This window comes from Diadema antillarum, unplaced genomic scaffold (genome assembly GCF_040938485.1).
Source record: "Diadema antillarum isolate AM-2024a unplaced genomic scaffold, OU_Dant_1.0 seq00000239_RagTag, whole genome shotgun sequence".
NCBI classification, from domain to species: domain Eukaryota; kingdom Metazoa; phylum Echinodermata; class Echinoidea; order Diadematoida; family Diadematidae; genus Diadema; species Diadema antillarum.
Window position 1 is genome coordinate 696,405 of NW_027271286.1, and position 6,434 is coordinate 702,838.

The 6,434-nt window shown below is 38.3% G+C and overlaps 1 long non-coding RNA gene across 1 annotated transcript; it reads right to left on the bottom strand.

The window, feature by feature from the left end:
• Nucleotides 1–620: 620 nt before the first annotated feature.
• LOC139729420 (uncharacterized) lies at nucleotides 621–2,825 on the bottom strand. The gene is made up of 3 exons (XR_011710865.1): nucleotides 2,429–2,825; nucleotides 1,605–1,699; nucleotides 621–969 (listed from the first exon to the last, which is right to left on the bottom strand). It is a non-coding gene; the product is annotated as an uncharacterized lncRNA (long non-coding RNA).
• Nucleotides 2,826–6,434: the final 3,609 nt, after the last annotated feature.

The window sequence follows — 6,434 nt, forward strand, 5'->3', positions numbered from 1 at the left end:
ATCGCAATAGCTCACTCAAGCCTTTGGCTCAGTTGAGTTTAAAATAGACACAATGAACATTACCCACTTCACTAGCAGTTGTTAAGACCACATTTTGAAAACAGCACATGGATCGACCAGTCTCTGTCCTAAAAATAGATCATTTTTTTTTTTTCACCAGAAAGCCAGTTTCTGACTAAAGGCAGTTTATTGTGTTACTGATATTTGATCATCTAATATTCAAATTAAATATCAACTAGCACTAATTGACAAAATTTGAAACAGTTAACCAAAATAAACTAACAATTATACCTCAAATGACCTTGTTTTTTTTTACTTTTGAGGCTTTGACCCTGTCATGTGACTTCAAAGTGTGTCATAAGGGGAAAGTTACCATAGTGCACCTATTATCCAAGTTTGGTTACGATTGAAGTTCAAAAAAGTTACTGAAACTGTAACAGATGGACACATGGAAGGAAGCATGGATGAACATACAGAATTTGGATCGTTTTGTGTCATCACAATATTTGGTGAATACTGCCAGTTGTTTGGGAAAATAAAATCTTCCCTAAAATAAGGTTGTTTTCAGGGCAGCTTGAAGTTTCAAAACAAACTCTTTTCATCGACCGAGCCCTGTTCTACTTTTAGTGTTGAAGTGCTGCAGTACGTCCTGGTAACAGCTTCATGTTCATCTACAGATGAGCCTGATGAGGCTGACTCTTCAACAAGAATGTAAGTTCCAACTTCAGAGGAGCATTTAATGTATCTCAAAAGAGGAAAAAGCAAGGATATGTACGTAGGCCTATACACCGATGGTAGCTGTCTCTTCTCGTTGGGCTTCTAATCTAACGTTGGAATTGTGTTCAGTCAGGGGCTTGGTGGGAGCTGCATCTACTCTCTCTCTGCCTGAGTTGATGAGTGGTGTCATAGCTCCTCAAGGTCTCCAAACGATACTCAATGAATCCCGAGATCCTTGTCATACAGGTACTCCTGAAATATAAGAATGCATTGTAGGTCAAAGCTTTTTCTCGAGTCTCAACAAATTTCACTTTGGCACAGAGTTGACTATAACTGATGAAGATCTGATAGCAGTAGAAATACATGTAGTGGCATTCTTATGGAAGAAAACGAGAATAGGTTTATAATAAATGAACGGCGCAACTGGCATGTTGGAGCTTACATTACATTACGTTACGTTGGAGTTTACGTACATCCAACCTAAGTCATGGAATCAGACCAATCTGCACACAAAATTTATTAGACATCTATGAACATGTACATCAAAGATTATCAAAAGCCCCCACATTGCCTGTATATTTGCCCAATGATTTAATTAAGACATAGATGCAATTAATTTCCCTGTAAAGGCCATTTTTTTTTTTTTGGGGGGGGGGGGGGGGCGCTCATGACCATATCCTGAACAACTTTGGGTCCTTGCCCCCTAACTAAACAAGGATGATCAACTCCTAGTATGGTTGAATTCTGTCCACTATCTCTGGAGAAAAGTTGAAAATGTTCAAGTTTTTAAAAGCTAGATGAATAAGATACCATGTATGTCACTTAAGCTTTCTGCTAAAGAGGGCTAAAAAGTTGTAGATCACATAAACTTATGAGTATAAACTTACATATCCTTGTGCACCTTGTGTGGTGTCTCACAAAGTGGGGTACTGCATCGCAACTGCCTTGGCTTCAACGCGTCTTTTGCTCACTACTTGGGTATCTGAATTTAAAAAGGAAGCAAGAAGAATGTTAATCATATTCTACGAAGCAAATATATAACATCAAAAAATTGACCCTCATTTCAATCTTTCAAGGGGCTGAACTATTTTCATGTTTTTTTTTTCTTGGCATTAATTTCTATTGCTATTCAGTACCGCTGTTTCAAGTACATTTATTCATGTGCTTCTTACACCAAATATCAGTTAATACAAATGAAAATTTCATGCAGATGGGTTAAGTGTGGATGTGCACAGTTAGTAGAAAAATACAAGATGTGATTATCCATCGAACTTTATGGCAAATCAATTTCCATTTTTTTTATTCATCATTATTATAATTATATCATAAGTATTAGGACTATTATCATTTACATGTGGCCCAATGGGGCTACCAAGAAAATAAGTCAGCGCGGAGTCTTGTAGGTACACTCTGTTTACATGTTTCATACAAGTATATCAGTCTTTATTTTTAAATCTATAACCATCACTTCATTTACAACGTTATACTTACCGGTCCCTTCATTTTTTTTTTTTTTTTTTTTTTTTTTTTTTTTTTTTTTTTTTTTTGGGGGGGGGGGCACATTTTAGACTGTTATTCTCTATATTTGAGAAGACAAAAACAAAAATGAACAGGCAAATTAGATGGTGCTATATTGCATGGAAATGTATAGTACAAGACATGACAATGGGAAACTGGTTTTCCAGACCAGTATTCAAACAATTGAACTTACGCTGTACAGTTTTCTGCTTCCATTATCAACAAGAAATATGCTACGATGATCTGGATAAGCAGGTGTCTCCTTGGAGCAGTCAGAACTCCTTCCATCAGCTATTGAAGTATCTCCTCCCCCTTGGAGTGATGTGTGTGTTGAATTCCTGGGCAAATAAGTAAAATTTAAAGGTTTTACAAATCATACAAATTATGGCATGAGGATAATAGGTCCCTCCAGTTTACATTATAAACTTGAAGTGCAAAATCATTTAATATACATATTTGCCATAAGCAACGTTCAGCTCTACTTACACAACTCAAGACTGACCATAACATGGTTTTCACTTCTGTCGATACAGCAAGTACACATTTTTCTTAAATACGAGTACTAACCTCTCAAGGCTTTCATTTTCAGAGAGAAGGACAGCTCCAAAACTGCTCCATAAAGAATAATTAATACAGTAAACCTCGGATAAGTCGACGTCGAGTGAGTCGAAAATCACTTAACTCGAAGCAAAATAAAAAGTCCCGATTTTTCCCTATGTATTTTCTCTAAGAAATATTTGGATAAGCCGAAGTAAGAGAGTCGAATTTCGGCTGTGTCGAAGTAAAACATTCAGTCCCTTTTGTACAAAATACACGTAGTTAACATCACTTGAGCCGAAGAAGATTTGTCTTGCATTCTCATTACATTTAGAGGAGAAAAAAAAAATTGGCATGTCGCAGAACCCCGTCCCTGGCCTGCTGCAGGTAAGCATGCACACTCACGTACCGCTCTGCACGCATGTCGAATACATACACATGTATACATGTATACACACAGCACATCGATCCATATACTTTATCCATACACACAGCACATTCATACTTTATCCATGTCAAACCAGAACTCCTTGGTCAACCAATCGCTGCTTTAATATTTTAGTGACAGGCCAAGTGGATGGAGCTTGTTTGTGCGTGCCCGGCTGGCTGTATAGTTTTGTTCAATGGAGGTGGGATGGGCCTGGGAGAGAGTTTGTCTCAGGGTAGGTTGACAGAGATGGCTACCTATGTTGCACCATAGACATAGCACATGCACATTGCCACATTAGCGCAGACATTCTCAGAACTACGTTTAGCTACTAGTATTGATACAAATTCCATGTTCAATTTTGAACAAAATAAGAACATTATCTTCAAGAACAGACAAATTTGAATGCAAACACACACACACGCGCGCACACACATACACACATGCATGCAAATGTACTATAATACATGTACATAACTGTGAGTCGAAAAAAAATCGACTCTCGCGAGAGTCGAATTTCACTTAAGTCGACGCATTTTTGTCAGTCCCGAGAGCTTCGACTCATGCGAGGTTTACTGTACTTGAAAATCATTTCTTCAAACAAAACAAAACCAACAAAGCTTTCAGTCTCTTAATGTAGCCTCTTATGTAATTACTGAGACTCTAGAATGTAAAATAAATGTGAATCAATTTCAAACTAGTCTCCCTTCATTAATCATCGTGGAAAACAACAGAATAGCTTACAGCAGGGTTAGTGCAATGGAAGTCCATATCTCAGAGGCTCCTTCGCTGATGTTGGCCCGGTGTTTCCAGCATTCGTCAACCCTGCATTCAATGGCTAGTCGTTGGCCACATCTGTTACATGTACTTCTTCAATCTGGTGATCTGCACCCTCGTGGTGTGACAGAGACTGTACAGCTATCAATCTGTCTTCGTTCTCCAAATGATGACCCCTATACCGAGTTCCTTTAAATCACCATCACTCCCGAAGAACTGTCATGTTACGTCTTTTTATCTGGAGGAAAGCATGAAAACACAATGTTCAGAAATGGATTTAGAACTCATCTCCACAAGACAATATGCAGTTCCGTTTTGTTCACACAAATACTAAGTGTGCATCAATAGAAAAGCTAGAAATTACTTTTTAGCTACATCGATCAGCATATTTAGAAAGACCCAAAGATGATCTCTGCCAAATTTCAATGCCTAAGGTCACCTGTAACTTTCATAAAAAACAATGTTCAAATATAGTACCCGTTGTCGTCTGCTAAAAAGGGGGATCGATCTCCATGATGTGTGAGCACGTTGATCTTCAGCTAGAAGTGTGATGTCACAGTGGACTAACACTTAACAGTGCATGCATCGTATTTCTTACTTAGATGATTGCCACACATGACGTGGGAGTGCAATACACTATGGTATTCTCCCAGCTGTGTGGATGCTCGAATGTGGTGGCAAATAAAAGTCCTTTTTACTACATAGGTCATCACAATTATATAAATCACCAAATTTCACCATTTTTTTTTTAAATTACCGTATCAATCGAGATCACCTTCTGGCAACACAGTGTCAGTGATTCGGCTGTCGACTCAATAGCAATGTAGAGTTTCTAGACGCTTCTAGTCTATTGCATTAACCCTATTTCAACTGGGCTATTGGAGACCAAGTTTTTACGGGGGGGGGGGGGGGTCAATTTGACCCCCCCCCCCTTCAGATCTCGGCCGCCGATCGCGCGATCGCCGCAAAATTTTGCCTGAAAATAGAGCCGGATATCAACTACAAGATTACACGGTCATACAATAGAAAAAATGTTGATTTTATATTTTTGAATAAATTAATTATGCAAATTTATGCATGAAATTATATTTTTACATATAACTCCAACAAAAAGACTGAAGGATTGCTAAATTTTTGTGTCAGAGTTCCTCAAGACACATCAAACAATTTTCTTTTAAAAAAATAGCGCAGTCAAAATCAGTTTCTTTTGTTTTTTTATTGTTTTGTTAATTTTTCATGTATTTTACTGTTTTTTCGATCTTTTGTTTTCCATTGTTTGTTTGTTTTTTTTCCAAAATTTGTTGCAGGCACTTTTTCAAGCTTATCTACATTAGAATTGATTAATTTCAATGGTTAAAAGTTGAAATAATCTAATTTATATCAATTAACCAAAAAAAAAAACAAACAAACAAACCACAATTTGCATAGGATTTGCACAGAAATCATGAATTTGAGCTGTTTTCAGGTTGACATGCTATGCAAAACATTGCGTAACTTCAAAACGGTGTACCCGGACGTCGCAAATTTGGTCTCAAAATATGCCGGAGACTTCAATGAAAAAAAGTCATAAAATGACGCGGCAAAATCTTTGCGCGTTGCGGAATCGTGGCGTGAAATGTCGAGAAGGGGGTCAATTTGACCCCCCAGTTAAAGTAGGGTTAATTATAGCACAGCTTTATATACGTCGATCTCTAACCGTGGTCTAAACTCGACCAGACGTCTCCCTCTACATACTTTACAGTGATCTTCTCTGTGTGCATGATGCTATGCAAGCTAGTAGTCCATGTAGAGTTCATACCACTGCACTGTAGGCCTAACGTTAGGTCTATAATACCGCAATGAGAACCGGACCTAGGCCCTAGGATATAGCTTATCCTGGAAAACCGTTCAATGTAGGCCCTAGATGTTTAACAGTGGTCTAGGTTCTGCTTCTACTACGTTCTAGGGCTAAATCGTGATATCGGTCCCCTCTCATTCTGCGTGTGTGTCTCCACTAATGAGCAAAGTCTATGGAGGTTGAAAGAAGTCCCCAGCTATAGCGGTGAAGGGTGAGTGGGGACCTAACCGGAGTTCTAGACTACCTACTAATACTACCCGTAGTTGGGCCTAACCCGTTAGTAATAGTAGGCCTATTTCGCGTTAATGCTGTTCTAGTTGGAATAGAATAAATGAGTAGGGCCTACAATTAACGCCAACGGTTGTGAGACTTGTTTAGACTAACGGTTAGACTTTTACAGTTAGACTTAGAGTAAGCCCTACCTCGGTAGAACCCCAACTTAAGTACATGTAGACTAGACCGTGTCTAGTTCTATTAGTTTCTCTAGGATCTAACATTACACTGTTAGTAGTTAACGTTAGGCCTACGACTAACGTTCTGGAGAATTTAAACTCAGAGTTTAGTGTGTCCCAATATTTTCTGAAACGCATAATGTTAACGTTAGAACTTTTAGAACTCTAT